Genomic DNA, 16,315 nt, shown 5'->3' on the forward strand with positions numbered 1-16,315 from the left:
AAGCTCCTGTCATTTCAGGCTGTATATTTTTTGCTCAATTTTGTCTTTTATCGTTGCTTGCTCTCAATCTGGCTGTGCAATTTAACTTCACAAAGATCGGAGTGATTTTGACAACTGCACTGAGTAAAACCTGTTATTTTCATGTCATTGTTTGCCATTAGTGGATGCTTCCACGAATTGGGGAATAGTTAGTCACCCAGATCATTGGAAAAAATGAGTCTGTCAGACTGAGTGAACACAGAAGGCAGACTATATTGATATTTTAATTGTATATAACTACATTCTGTTTTGTAAATAGTTTCAGCAATAGCTATTGTCCTATCGCACAGTACTCACAATAATCAAAATCTCTGGATTTCCACTTTGAGCCTGTGTACCTGAAATTTGGAACAATGTGTATCAGTCATTGAGGCCCTTTAAAGCTGACGCTGTCCGTGGTCCTGAGCGAGCCCCCCATAAACTCCACTCCGCTGGGGGTCAGTAAACTTCTTGGCACCGACGTCTCAAAAACCACCCCCAAGCCATATAATGAGTCGTGCAGCCCTTAATTAAATTAATTTTGGAGTAGATAATTAATAATATATTGAGTGGATAATAAAGTGTTATATTGAGCGTGACAAAGACAGATCTGGATGGATCATTTGAGAACATAGTCAGCAGACTCTTCATGCCATTAAGTTGCCGGCTGCTACGTTTTCCAAGCTTGTGTGCAAAGAAATGGAACATAAAATGGTCTGAGCAACCCATTAGCACGCAAGGAAGTAACACCTATGATGCCATTGACGGTGATAGACGTCCAATAATCTGGCTGTTTTGCTGTGAATTTAAATGGGTTGATCACTAGTAGATGTTCAAATGGATTGGAGGTTCACAAGGTAAACTTTGAAATAATTGACTTTTCCCCCCCAAAAGAACACTAAATAAAATGTATTATAATTATAAAATCTGCATTATAAATGAAAAGATCTTTCTCTCGTGGCAGTTGTGCACACGTCCTTGCTACGGGCTCCTCCGGTGCCTTGAGCAGTTTATTAAAAATGGGAGTCATTCTAAATGAGCCCGTAACGCTCAAGCCTTTCAGGAAATCTTAATAGATCTGTCGTATCTCTGACAAGGTTAAACGCCCGAGGAAGCGGCGAGGAGGCTTAACAGACTTCACTAGATCACGGGAAGAGATGAATACTAACCAGCGTGTAGCATAGGTTATTCTGTAAAAGTGGGCACCAACAAGGATGAGCACAGGCGCTACACGAGGAAATTATCAGTGACACATCTTGAATGCTCAAAACATGAATTATGGAGACCTTTTTTCTTAATAGAGATACCATTTTAACCATTTCACTCGTGATATCATTATGGCCGTTGTTGCCACTATTTCCCAAGAGGCCCCCCAAAAAAATCCAAACATTTGGAGTGCTTCTCACGAGAACATATCCTGAATTTCTGAAAGGCGCCATGTTCCAGCCTTGGTAGGACTGTCACTTCCACTCCACATGGCTCTAGTGTCCTTCACATGACACCACTCAGGATGACTTCAGGCCCATTAGCTTGGAATATCTCCAAGCAACAGAATTTGCGCGTCATGTCACAACATGACATCCCGTGAATAAAACATGATCTTTGTTTGCCGTGGAGTGCCGTTTAAGTCTTTGGGATGAGCCGCTCGGATGCATCTTTAATGACCGACGGACACGTTTCCATGTATAATGGAAGCGGAGAATAGAAGCGGCCTTGTGCATACCACGCTAATTGTTTCATCTGACACGGAAAGAGTTATTTTTACAATCCTCCTTTTTTGAGGCGAAGATGTTATTCACCCGAACTCGAATAGGTCGGCAATAAGTTTGTGTGGTGATTTGAGGCCAAGCGAAACGTTACGTGAAGTTGAGCTATGTTCGTTTTGGGATGTTGTTGCTCAATACGGTGCCGGTTTGGGAATAGGAGTTCGGAGTTACTTCTTTACTGGAATTAAGCGTAGGGGTCGCAAAATGTTGGGCTGTTGTTAACGAGCCCGTCTGTAAAAACGGTGTCTCTTCTATTTGTTGGTTTGCACCAAAAAAAGATGGCAGATGTCTGTAGTAACTACTTGGGGCAGCGTGTTTAGGACTCTAGCTTGTTAAAAACAGCAGTGCGGCTTGTTAAACTTTTGCGACTTTGTTGCTTAGAGAGTTAATTCACCCTATTTTGGGGACAGAGGAGCACATAAAAACTTATTTTCCGCATCATTTCACAGTGTGCTTTATGCTACCTTTGGCTTGTGCTTCATATGTTGTTATGCATTACATTTTTGGCTCTGGATGCGATTGGAATGAATGTTTATTTCTTTTCTTGTTGTTGTTTTTTAACCCTTTTCCTTAAAATGGATTGGACGTGCACTCGTGATAAAATAGGTTGAAAAGAGTCTAATCAAACATGGAAAGAGTGCAAAGAAAACTTTGCCCGATGGGACATCTTCATTGACGTAGTTTAGCCATCCCGGATACGACGGCGGGGAACTGGCCGGCCAGCGCGCCTTTTAGGATAAAGGCCTTTCAAAAGGACAACCTGTCGTTGGTTATCATGTCTCTCTGTGATCTGGGTCAAGCCCTTGAGACGCATGAGTGCATTTCCAGGCACGCACACAAGCGGCCAAACACAATAACTCTATTGTGGAGTCGTACGCTGCTCTTATTAAGAGTCTCTAAACTGCTCTTTAGTCAACGCTAATGCATACCGCGGCCATCGGAGGGCCGGCGGCCATCGCTTAGGCTTCGACGCGCATTTTGCCGGCCGCATGTGCTCAAGGAGAAGTGAAATGCGGCTTTGCCCTTGTGGAAAATATTTTAATTAGATGCTTCGCATACCTCGGGAGGGTTGGACTATGCTATGTGTCAATATGTAAATGTGTGGGCATTTGTGGACATGCTAAGAAAGGGAAAATAGCAAGCGCAAAGAGGCAATGTTCATGATTAATTTAGTTTGTAGGTGTATTGGTTTACTGTTTTTTTAATTTTTTAATCTTCTGTATTCCGTACACAAATGGTTCAAAGTAGGCATCTCACTAAACTTTAATATTGGATCGGAATCAGGTTTGAGATCATTTTAAAAATCATGCATACTTGATCTAACTGAAAAAAAAACACTGTTTTTGTACATTTTTGTAAACAATATCCTTCTAGAGTTCATATCAAAAACACATTATGGCAAGTAACAAAAATAAGGGATATAACATGAGAAAACAAAAATCCTACAAACGAGGCATCTAGAATGCAACACTGCTTGGCATGGATGTTTTGTACATTAAAAATCCAACGAAAAGAAAAATACATTATGCATTTTGACAAGTCACTTGCTCTATCATTGTAAACACAGGCAGTGTAATAAATGATAACAATATGTCGAGACTATTCTACAAATATTTCCACTACATACAACCAAACGTGTCCCTGCTTTCTTACGCTTTTTCTGATATTCTACAAGGACGTTGTCAAAAAACACCACCAGGGTTATTTTTGTACTTGATAACGCTTGGAGGAAAACATCGTACGGGAAGTTGATGGACAGCTTGTGTCATGCAAGCATGAGCATGTTGGACATATGGAAATATTTGCATTTGGATGGGCTTTTATTTTTGGCAGAGGCGCAAAATCGGGTGAGCTGGACTCAAACTTGATGGAGGAAACCTTAGTAGCAACCATGACTGAGATGAACAAGATTATACGAACTAATCGAGTCTTTGTTTTATCCAAAAGAAATCAAACTCACAAGCCGTAGTATAAAATGTAAAACAATATTTTTGGTATAACCTATTTTCATGCAAATGAAATATTTTGATACTCGATCGTCACCTCTCCCGTTCAAAATGAATTGGACATGTAATGCTATCAGCGGCAGCCAATGAGTACCCTTGAAAGGTTAGGGGTTTTTTTGCACTTTTTCTGCCTTTTGTTACTATTATTTCCAGGAAATCATCAATTTGTAATCTGGCAGGGAAGCAACCAATTAAACAAGCATTTTTTTTTGATGGGTCGCAAATCATTGCCCTTGTTTGTTTTTGAAAAGATGAGGATGAGAAATGTGACTTTGGCTTTGCGAGTGCACTCCCTTCTTTGTTTTGGCCGGCCAAGACGCAGCCTTTGTCTGTGAGGGCACTATTGTGATCTATGCTGGAAAAATAACCTTCCAAGCTTGCTCAAGCAAAATGTGCTGAATTTTCTCTCTTGCGGTATTACCGTACGCCGTGAGACTAAATAAGGCAGTTCAGGAATGTGGAAAAATTCTCTTTTCAAGCGTCTGCTGTGAATTTAAATGGAATTGTCACCAGTTGAAGTTCAATCCATTTGACTTCAAATGGAATAGACAGTTAACAAATATCCATAAAGCATCGGAAGAATAAGAATAGCACAGATCAAGAAATACCAAATGTACAATGTTTATTTATTTCATTTTTAAATGTAGTATGCAATAGCTTGTTCAGTTGCTTGAGAAATTGCATAACGCTAGTGTGCATCTTTCATTGCTCGTTTTTTTTTTTTTTTTTTTACCTCCGAGGCAGGCATCACATTAATAAATATAATGTAACGACCTCCAAGGACAAACAAAATGTGCTGAGCATAACTTGTTTGGCAGGAGCGGGCCAATCGGCTTGGATTTGACAGCTGCTGCGGCTGTAGTTGAGCGATCTCACTCTGTTCAATGTAGCGTGAATGAATCAGATGAATGTTATCCTGCTGCAATGGGCCACTAGCCATTGAGTTTGGGTGAAGCGCTTTGTTGATTCCATGAATAGACAACAGGGATAAAAGTCCAAAATGCCAATTGGAAGTCTTGATTCACCTTCATGACGTTTTCCCACTTTTATACCTTACTTGACTCTACCCGTGTCAAAAACAAATTGTGAGGGAAAATAGAAATCCTTCCACTTTCATTTAGAATTTTAATCCGATGGAGAAAAAAAATCAGGTTTTAAAAATATAATTTTAAGTTTTTATTCAGTTGCTGTATATTTTCATCCGTGTGCGGTCGATTGGTCGCGGTCTTTTGGTCGCCGGTCTTTTGGTCGCCCCGACCGCGACAACCAGCGACCAAAAGACCGGCGAGCAAAAGACCGACGACCAAAAGACCGGCGACAAAACAAGGTAAAACAACACGGTCTACGCATCAATAAAAGCCAACAATGGCCATGAGCAGTTTCACTGAGCTGACGTGTGAGTGTATAAGAGTTTGTATGTACATGCGTTGTCCCTTTTAAGAAGCTACTTCAGTCAGGGTCTTACCAAGTTCTCCAACAAAAAACAATAAAAGTCCGGGAAATTTGGAGCTTTTCTTTAGCCTAATAACTACTAGGGCATTAAGTATGACTAAATAGTAATTCGCAGTTTGTATTTAGGGAATTTGAGCAACAATTTAAATGGTAATTATCACTTACCTTCCGGGCGACCAAAAGATCGGCGACCAAAAGACCAGCGACCAATCGACCGTGTACCATTTTCATCATTTGCTGCCGGCCAATAGAAACTAGGCCACAGGTGGCCCGCGGGCTGTGGATTGGACACCCCTCCTCCATGCTGATCATGCTCCAATTGTTTGTTGTGAAGATTATTCTGTTTAATTATTCATATTTTCCTGGATTTGAAGACCAAGAATTGAATCTAAAAACTGCTCATCAAGTAAATTATTCATGTCCATAGCGTACAACTCTTGACCTTTCTGCCCAATGGCGAGTCAGCACAAGGTTTAATAAGGTTATTGGATACATTCTCATAGATGACCCGGATGGCAAAAGCATTTGAGTTCAATGAGGCAAGCGCGATGCGACTTTGGAATGAATACGAATCAGCTGCAGTTCGATTTTTCTCCCGCAATAAACACGCCAAGGTTATTTTATGCTGTCTCTCATTCAAGCAGGAGGGAGCATTTATTTTAAAAATAAAATAAACATGGCCATACAAGATGGCTTCATTAGATTCGCTAAAAGAGGAATTGATAGCGTGCAAAGAGCAATATGGCTACTATTCAAAAAATAATCTGGAAATACATGCAAATGAGAAGTTGATGTATACTATGAGGACCAAAAACATAAAGCATAATTGAGTTACAGGACATGAATGATTCATTGTGTATCATTAAAATTCTTCTCTCAAAACACACCTAATGCACTCCCTTGTATCCGTATATAACGGCTTGTAAATGGTTTATGAGCTATGATGATTCATTTGCTAATTGATATGTAAGTTGATCATGTCAATGAGCCAGGTTTTCTGCCATTGACGGCGCAGGACGTCCAATCAAAAGCGAATTAACGTTTGTTTTAGTCAAAATGGAGTGGACGTATTTTGTGTTCAATAAACTGTGATCGAGTTATGGAATAAGTTAGACCACAGTATCTTACCGTATGGTACATAGTAAAAAAAAGCTGACAAAACCTCCGTAAACGAGATTGTAGAAGCTAACGGTTATCGTAGCGCAAAGACTGTTACAATTGTGCAAAATCAGCACGTCGCTAAGATCTGTGTCGGAGGAGAAGGCAAATAAACTACTTTACTGTACCAGTTACTACATGGAGGTTCATTACTCGATTTCTCTCCAGCTGTAACCATAACCGTATCAAAAATTAAAAACATTTTACGTACTTGTATGTACTTTTCACTATCAAAAAGAATGTTTAACGGATTATTAACCTTGGCAATTATAACCATTGTGTGTGTGTGTGTGTGTGTGTGTGTTATTGACAGGATTTGTCCTGATTCTAATTGCATTCTTTGACACCCTCTTTTAATATGCTGTGAAATATTTGCCATACGATACATTTGACACATTTTGCTGATGCTAATGAGCACTGTCTGTTTGCTATTATTTCATCAACTGGCGTGTTTTCACAGTTGCTTTTTCGACACGTTTATTAAAAGGACTCTTCTTAGCGGATAGCAAGGTTAAATGTGTTGGAATATGGAATGGAGAGTAGAACTGTGACTAAGCAAGATGAAGGGATGATTCTTTGTTTTGTTTACAAGCTCCCATTTACACGGTCTGGCTCAATCAATCTGGATTTTTGTTGTGGTATTACAATTGCACACAAAGTCGTCTGTTAGGCCTCTCTCCTCAAATGCCGGAAGCTCTGTTTTGTTTTTCTTGGCGATCTTAACGCAAGTCTTTCAGCCTGTTCGTTTAGGTAATTGTATCAAATGCACGAATGGCTTTGACTGTACTCAATTCACGTTCTGTAAAGCTTATTGTTGCCTGTTTGCTTTTTTAGGCAGGAAATGTCATTTAAAAAAAATCTGTATTTCTTTTAAGGAAAAATATTGTCCAATTTGTGGACTACTGATAATGTAAATAAATTTGATTTTAGGGAAAAAATGGGCCGCAGAAAATGACGCGGTGGGCCTTTTCTGGACCCCCGGGCCAGGCATGTGACAGCACTGCACTAAACCATCGGCGAGCATTGAAGTCTTTTCTGTAAATAACATTCCTAAGCTCCACCCCCTTGATCCCACTATCTTCTCCTAGCATTTTCCCAACGGGAGCATGAGCTATAAATTAAAGCAGGGAATTACTGCTAACAGTTGGAATAAATTAAGGCACTTTTGCGTCTGTAAACACTGTAACACTGTCTGACTGCATAATTACACTCTTACTCCCACTGAGACGCCATGGCGGGAGGGGAGATAAGAAGGGAAAAGTAGCATGGACGTCGACTGGTGACAGTAGGAGAGAGAATAATGAGCTAAATGTCAGAGGGGCAGTCAGATATTACACTTTTCCGTGTCCTGCCTTCCTGAGCTCTCATCCGCGTTGTGGGGGGGAAAGGTGACTTTGAACGTCAGCATCCCAGTCGAGCTTTTGTTCCTCATATCCACCGTACGGCACTTCAAACCGGAAGAACGCTCGCTGCATGTGAGGTTCCCACTTGGAGGTCTTACGCCAGTTAGTTGGTGCTAAATTCTATTTACCGCCACAATGGCTCATGGACTGACACCCGATCGATTGCGAAAGAAGTTTGGGATATTTGCCAGCACAACAAATGTGCTGGCAAATATCCTAGTCCTTTTTAAAGTCTTCTTTAAAAGGCAAATGATAAAAATCATCCCCTGTCCAGTATCATATTTGTTTGCTTTCTATGAAACGTTTGGCGGATCCAAGTTAGCTTCTCTGGGTGATGACATAAATCGCAATTTGTATTAGTATGATTTTTCTTCATGCACATTCAGGTCATCTAGTAAAAATCCCCTAATAGTACCAACAGGTTTCCTCCAAAATGACTCAACAAGAGAAAATTAAAGATGAGTCGAAGAGCCCATGACTCGTGACAGGGCTGGAAATAGTATTCTTAATTTGTGGCTTGAAGTTGGCAAAGCCTTAAATCCCCGGCGGCTCCTCTCAACACTTGTGTCTTAACCGTTTTAAGAAGTCATGACAACAAGTAGTAGAACTTTTGCTCTATCAGCGGTGATGAGTCAGTGGGCCATCTCACTCGCTTTGGGTCACCGATTTGTGTCAAGCTCAGGCCGCCTCTGACTTCGAGTGACTTTGGCTGCTCGCGTGGCGGATGGCTTTGCGGCTGTTACGCCGTTAGACAAGCTCGATAGGAGCTCCGGTTTCATTTTTTTTTTTCTTCGACCTGCTGAATCATTGATGGCATCTCTTTAGGCTCTGCATTCTGATCTTTATCTAACACGCATATCTCCATTTGCGCTTGACTCTACAAATAACAAGAAAAACGGCACACCGTCTCATAACGATTCCTATTAAACTCCGAAAATGATATGCTTCTTTCTTATCACGCCAGGCGTCAAATGTAAGCAGTTAGTCTGAACTCCGTCCAATGTGTATTTGCTGCACACCCCCCTCGGTGCGGTGTGCACGGTTCCTCCTTCACTGAGCAGCCGTCCACATCACTGTGGCAGATGTGCAGGCAATTTGGGGAAAATGTGCAATGATGTCACAACAGCAGAATATAATGCAGCTTTCTTTGTTGGGGTGTTCATGCGAATACTGTGATTTTTAGCTCCATTCACAAAGTAGCGTGTGTCTACGCATTGATTATGCATAGAGAAAAAAGAAGGGAGGGGGGAGAGAAAGGGAGGAGAGAGAGAGAGAAAAAGAGAGAGAGTGTGAGTGAGCGCTCTGTTCCTCTTCCAGCGATAATCCTCTCCCATCCTTTTACGCTCCAGTCTGCCGTTTCTCTCGGAGGGGGGGAAAAAATCACGTTTGGGCGTCTCTTGAGCTTTTTTCCACCTCTTGTCTCTGACAATAGAGCTCCAGCATCTTCTCTGGCACGCACGATAAGTTGGCCAGCGCGCCTTTTCACGAGTATGTAGGCAGTCCAGTGCCGCATCGCTTGGAGGAGGTTCTGGGTTGGAGAGAGCATCGCCGCCACGCATGAGACCTTGGCAGCTCGCGATCACGTGGAACGCCCAGTCACTCGCCCATCCGAGGGAGAGTTTCTAATCCAGCCGGCGGCGGCGGCGGCGGGGGGGGCAACGTATGGGAATACAACTAGGCGAGCGTGCGGTCACACCTGCTTGGGAGCCGAGTGTCATCGTGCCCGAGACGGAGACGGAGGCGAGACGGCATCCTCGTCTTCATCCTCCCCCGGTAGGTGATGCTTGATTGACGTGCGGGCAGTGCCACTATTGTGTTTGTCATTCGCTGGGGCAAAATTTGCATTTTCTTTACGGATTACAGATAACACCGTATTAACGCGCCTTTTAGTCTTTGCGTGAAACAATAGAATCGATTATTGCTTTTTTTTGGGCCAGACCGACCACTTGATTGAAGATGCAGGTTTAGTTGCATTCTGATACAAAGGCCTGTTCCTAGATTTATATTCATTTAAAAAAATGGCATGATATATTACACTGAAGGGTATAAGTTTATATCCGAGTTCTGTTTGGTGAAGGAAAGTTGGATGTCCAAAACATTGCTAACGTGTCACTGGTTGATTAGTGGTAACATTTCAGTGTAGTTAGTCACATCTGGTTAACACCTTGACTTTAAAAGCCACGCCCCCAAAACCAGGTAGATTTGATGGACGTGAATAGAAATCTAGTGCATAAATCCTCGTTGCAGCAGCGCCCCGCTCCCTCTCGCCATTAACATATCATTAAGATGATAAAACTGTCCGATTTTTATGACGCCGACGGTTGAAATCAACAAAGATTGTCAATCAGATCCACAGGGCCGTGCTTTGTGCTTCCTGAACTAGCAAAACAACCAGTAGAAAATGACAGTATATCATCTTTGTTTTAAGCCATGCATGATGGGTAGAAAAAAACCCGGATTGATTAGTCTTACATTAACCAATGTAGTAAACACTAGCCATTGATCTCAGCACTATTGATTAAAAAATAGGTCTGTCCAATAGATGTGAATAAAGAAGGCTTGCTGTGATATCTATTTGCATAAATAGTGAACGGGTGTTAGACCAACAGATGGCATCTCCAAAGGAGACCATCTTGTGAAAGTTGGATCAGATATGTTCCTGGACGGGCAACCCTCGGACGTTCGGGAGCCGAGGCCGAAGGCTGGCAGTCACGGGGAGCAGCCTCGATTAGAGGGATTTCAAAAAAATCAAATCCTCAGTTGCACTCCCGCTGCCATGCTGTGGAGCACTGCTGAATCGATTTGCATGCGTTCTTCATAGACATCAATAGAGATGAAAGCAAATGAAATTCGCAATTGTGCGAGGAGCTCGGGCACAAAGCTGCCTGCTCCTTCGTCTTGGCTTCTCGTTACTTGAACAACGCTTTGTGGAGCAGAAACCTCAGCCAAGGTTGAAGTGTTAACAAAATAACAAATGATGTTTATGCATGTGTGTCTGGATGCGGTATGCGTTTGGTAAAGTAGAAAGAAATTTGGATTCGGACCGTTTTCACACTTGTGCTTCTAAAGCCTTTCGATGGGTTTGTAAACTACTTTTGAATTTGTTTTCACTGAACTTCAGCTTGATTTCTTCTTGGTGCAGTTTAGTTGAACTGGTGTGAACACACATTTTCGGAGCTGGAGTTGTCTTCATTCTTGGCCAATTAGAGCGGTTTGGGTCATTCCCATTTTTAAAGAGTCTCATGATGACAATTGTCCGCAGAGGTGGCTTTTTTTGTGCCCCAATCAAATTCACCAAATGTCAGACCAGCTGTGCCATCATGTGGTCTGAGGACGTGTTAACCTGGACTGACTTTTTGCCACCAAATTGTCACTGCGCCTATCCTTGGCGAAAACCAGATCGTCAAACTTGTAAAAACCCACAGGTCTCGGACTACAATAAAAAAAAAAAAAACACAATCCTTGCAAGATGTTGTCGTTGTCTACAAAAATAGAGCATTGCAGAACTCTGGTGTGGACCGAATCGATCAGGCAGAGACCTCATCGTGGTATGGACCACGTACCTAAAGTCTTGTTAGGACTCTGTGATCCTCTTTTGTGTCGTAGCACAGCAAAATTCATCGCCGTGTTAATAATTTGCTCTCGCTACGCTCGGCTATCGTTATGATGTAACATCATGTGGCATTTAAGTAGAGTAGACCTAACGGATAGCAATTTGGATCAGTGTAATTATAGTCAACAGAACATTTTTATATTTGTCCTGACAATGGATTACAATTAGCACCCAAAACAAACATGTGTAAACCAGGAGCAGTTTGTTAAAATGTAAAGAATAAGGAATGGGACTGCAGACTCGATAGAAAACCAGATAAAAAAAGATATAGTATATGAACATAGATGGCTATTGGATGACGTGATAAGTGGATGTAGGGTGTAAACAATCAATATTTTCCATAGAAATCTTTACAATGGCCTCGTGTTTACTTGACTTGTTGTTGTCAATGACAGATTATCATCAAGATTTATGGGTTGTCACTTAAATAGGACGTAAACGCAAGGCTTGAAGTCTATTCGCTGTCAATACCGTGGTCTGATTATTGACTTATTTTAAATGAAAATTGTATCTTACGGTATGAACGAAGAAAATAACACCAGCCTTACAAGAGCACATAGTACAATAATTGTCATTCTTGCTTTTAAGCAACTTTACTTACTATTTTCATGAAAAAAAGGGAGGCAGTTATTGCTCTACAGAACGTAAATTGTCTGCCCTGGTCAATACTTCTTGATTATTTCCCTATCCTGCCAAGGAAAAGTCACTGTTTGGATCGTTTCCACTCCCCTACAAAACTGTTGGCGCAACACGAAAATAAAAAAAAACAGGGCCATATTTTCTGAACCTTATTCGCCGGAGATCTGAATTCTGTAAACTATTTGTCGTCATGTGTTCATTGTCATGAAGCGTCTCTTAGCATTAGCCTTCAGTTTAGGAGTGCTCAAATGAAAAGAGTCCCTAGGTAATTTGCAGGAATGGAAACATTGCTTTCGTCTGCCTGGCTTTAAAGTCTTAGAGGAGGATGTGAAAAGAGAGGAGAGGAGCTTGATGTTGCTACCCTTGCTACAGGCGTCTTTACTTACTTGGACAGCCTCCACAATAGACCTGGGTAACAAATTTATCTACCGCGCATTGGCAGGATGCACAGTAGGGCTGGCCATTATGGCCCAAACATAATAATCTTAACAGAAATTCCATTTACTGCGTTCTTCTATTTTCATTTTCCCACCTACTTTGAAGAAGACGATAAGAAGAAAAGACCAATGATGCTAGTCAATGAGTTTATCATCCATTTTGACCCATTTTTGCTTTTAATTCCACTAAAAATAGTCACTTTTTCGATAACCGGTGACAAAAAAATGAAATATAAAATAACCTCCTCGCCCCATTTGTGCTGTCAGCCCCCAAATAGAAAGTAACCAACTCTATCTCAATGAATCCATTGATTAACATAGAAAAAATATCACATTCCCAACAAAAAAACCCATAATGAATTCACCACAAGATTTATCGCCCAGGCGTAGTACACTGCTTTTTAAGTGAGGGGTTCCAATAGACCTCCTGCCAAATGTACACTGTCTCTTTCAAAAAAAAAAACATCTTTTCCACATCCCAAATTCTTTCTTCCTGATGATAAATCCCCCATTGCTTGATTTCTATGTCAGCCAAAGCGTCACATCCTCTCCCACATGTGGCATTCTGTCATTCTGTGCCTCTATTAGTATATTTCACTGCGGAAGACTTGGCAATGCTGCCTTTCATAGATTTATTCAGACATATATTGTAAACCTGCTGCCATCCTGTGCGGCAGACGTGCCTTTTATGAGTGCTATTTATTTGGCAGATTGGGAGTGGCTCTATCAGCAAACTTACATCCTCCTTCAAATAAATTGCAAACGAACAAGAATGCTGAAAACTCTCCTATAATTGACATGTACAGCTTGCTGATTGGAAGACATCATAAAATACCGTTTATTAAGGGAGAGTTGTCGTCGGGAAGAAAAAGTTTCCCACATAGAATGCAATAGGAAGAAAAACGGAAATGGTATTTCCAAGTTACTAAAGGCTCTTTACTTACTTTTTTGCATTCCATGGTCAAATTTGAACTTACATTTGCGGATGGAGACAAATTGTGTTAACTGACAATATTTTACGGAGTGTCCCTGAGCCCAATATCCTCGACGCATCGATGGCGGCTTTTAATGCGTTGGCGCCTGAGGAATTAAAAGGTCACAAGGATTCAATATTGGTTTTCAGCCTTGCTGCTTATATGCAGAGATTTTTTTTTTTTAATCTCTGATCCTCTAGATCTTTGGATGCTATTATGGACAGTAGATCATGACCACTCCTTGTTAGTGAGGCTTTTATTATGTTTTGACATTTCACCTATATCCACTTTACCTGTGTAAAGTCATTAGAAATTGCTAAAGCAGAGCAAATGGAAAGAACGCCGATTTTGATCCTTTTCTCTCACTGTTCTTTGAAAATGTGAAGCTTCCGTGAAAAAGAAAGCGTTCGATGAGGTGAATGACTTGACAGCGAGACGTCCGTGATTCACATTTCTAAACAAAAGCTGATTCATAAGAAGAGGTAGGTAGATATCTAGGCACATTTAATAGAAGCGTTCAAGGACTGCCGAATCCATTCAATGTTCCGTTGCAACGATTTATTGTCGTGAACGTAGCCATATTTGCTAAGTTATTCCGAAAAAATGCAAAGGAACATTTTAAACATACCCGTAAGAAATCTTAATAAAGTACGTGATATGCATTTGATTCCTTGTCCGTCCTTTTGGAAATGGCTACCATGCCACAAGGCATTCTTGTGACCTTTTCTGTACAACAATTCACAACATCCACTCAATTTATTCTTCTCGCCCACAGGTTAAGTTAAAAAAAAGTTCTGAAAATGACAAAAAAATCCATTAAGGTTATTGGATATACGATCATGTGCAGAAAACCCCCAAACAAACTTTTTTAAATACATTTTTCCATTTTAATGAGTACTGCAGGGTAATTTAGTGTTTTTCCATTAACTCGGTGGAGGTTCGTTTCTGTTTATTTTGGGTCGATTCTTGTTTATTGGGCACTTCCTGTTGAGTTTGGGGCATTTCGGATCCCTTCCTGTTATTCTGGAGTCACTTTCTGATGATTTAGTGGTATTCCCGGGTCACTTCCTATTTGAGAACATTTTGTTTGTCTTTGCAAAAATAATGACCACCAATGGAGAAAGACGTAATAAAAAAAATCCTATTTCTACCTTTTTTTAATGTTATACCGAAAATGGCTTTGGGTATCGATATCATATTTCATCATGGTGACAGCAGAACTACCAAGTAAGCTGGTTTGACACATTTACTGTCCATATCAGAGAAAAACGAGCTGCTCAATGACTGAGGTTAATGTCTAGCGTGAACACAATCATTTTCCCCCAAATTGCGAGTACGTACACAGATGCCATCTGCGGATGGAATTTCCCAGCGTGCCTCAGTGAACACCGTCCATGCAGAAAGCAGTACGCCTTGCAACATTTTTGAACCACAGAAATGCAGTCTCATCCATGCCCGTCGCCCCAAAATTTGGGAGGACTTCTGAGGTCGATGGTGGGCGCTCTTTTATTCGCTGTTTTCAGCCACATGGAACAAAACATAAACTCCCTGATGCCTGTGACCGGATCGATTGTAGAGTTGACAAGCAAAGATGAGAAATGAACAATTTGAGGACAAAAGAGCAAACATCAGCTGCCTTCCCTCCCCTGCTCTTGTTTCACTCCTGCATTCTGTGCACATCAGCAGCAATGCTAATAATCGAATCGCTTACTCTGGTTTGAAGCTTAAACATGGCCACTTCCTAATACGACATTTTTTGACTAATACACCGTAAAAGAAATCATTTTTACCATCTCGGAGTAACCGGGTGAACATTGATTGTCATCATCGCTTTTATTATTGCTGATTTTCTTTTTGGAATTTAATGAATGAATACAAAAGTTTACCGATTCTGCTAATGTGAGCAATTGGAGTTCTGGAATTGGAAGTAGGGAGAGAAAAAGAAGTATTTGTTTTGTTGGTAGGAGGAGATGCGGGGAAGTAATGACGTTTATCCTTTTTATTGTGGCAATAGAAGCGTATAAAGTTTTGTCAGTTGCTCTGCTGATTATTTAGTAAGAATTTTTACAGCAGCAAAACTAGTATTTTATAAAATGTTTGTCGTTACAGCTGATGTTTTAAATATTGAAAATGCGCATGAATCACAAGGGATCCTCTTTTTAAACTTTTAATTGATCATTGTTATTCATTTCAAATATAATAAATACCAGTCATATGAGAATGTTCAGACTTGGATTATATAGACTAATGCAGTTTGAATTTCAGTTTTAATGAATTATTTTTCTTTAATTCTACCAGTCTTCTGTTTTTTAATGATACAAACCAAAATCAGTTTTTTTTTTCCTTTTTATTTATTTTTTATTAATTTGAACTCCAAAACTTAGAGTTTAGAACCTCAGGCTATTTAATCATTTCAACATGGATACACAATGGTCCATTTCCAATCCTAATGATTTCCGCACAAAACCCTGAACCCATTCCTTTTTCTTCCTGCTTACTTTGTCATAGCTGACGCAGCTTTTTTTGGGGGTGATCAAATGTGCTTTTGGGGATTGAGGAGCATCTTGGGGAAAGTCTGCCCTAATTAGTTGGATGACTACCAGCAGTATAATGAATCCTTAAAAATGCCACGGGTAAACCTGTTGTCCTGCGCACAAAAACAAGCAAAGCACATTTTGTCATGACTATCAAGTGATTTCAATGCATGCATGCATTTGAAAACCTGCACCTAGAAATGAATGTGACAACTGCTCCTAGTTACATTTGGTCTCCCCTCGTCTTTTTTGATTATGATATCATCTCCTTTTCCCCTCTCACAAGTCAACCTTTCCTCTTCTCGCCACCGCGTT

At 40.7% G+C, this 16,315-nt stretch overlaps 1 protein-coding gene across 2 annotated transcripts in view; it reads left to right on the forward strand.

The window, feature by feature from the left end:
* The window catches only part of flrt1a (fibronectin leucine rich transmembrane protein 1a), a 38,031-nt gene that overhangs the window by 451 nt on the left and 21,265 nt on the right, over positions 1–16,315 (forward strand). The window contains exon 1 of one of the 2 annotated variants that reach the window (XM_077592953.1): positions 9,137–9,576. The exons of the other annotated variant lie outside the window; for it this stretch is intronic. The gene's annotated coding sequence lies outside the window, so the exon portion shown is untranslated. Of the gene's footprint in view, positions 1–9,136; positions 9,577–16,315 lie in introns of those variants that run through there. 2 annotated transcript variants of the gene reach the window in all.

The sequence above is a fragment of the Stigmatopora argus genome, chromosome 22, assembly GCF_051989625.1.
Source record: "Stigmatopora argus isolate UIUO_Sarg chromosome 22, RoL_Sarg_1.0, whole genome shotgun sequence".
NCBI lineage: Eukaryota > Metazoa > Chordata > Actinopteri > Syngnathiformes > Syngnathidae > Stigmatopora > Stigmatopora argus.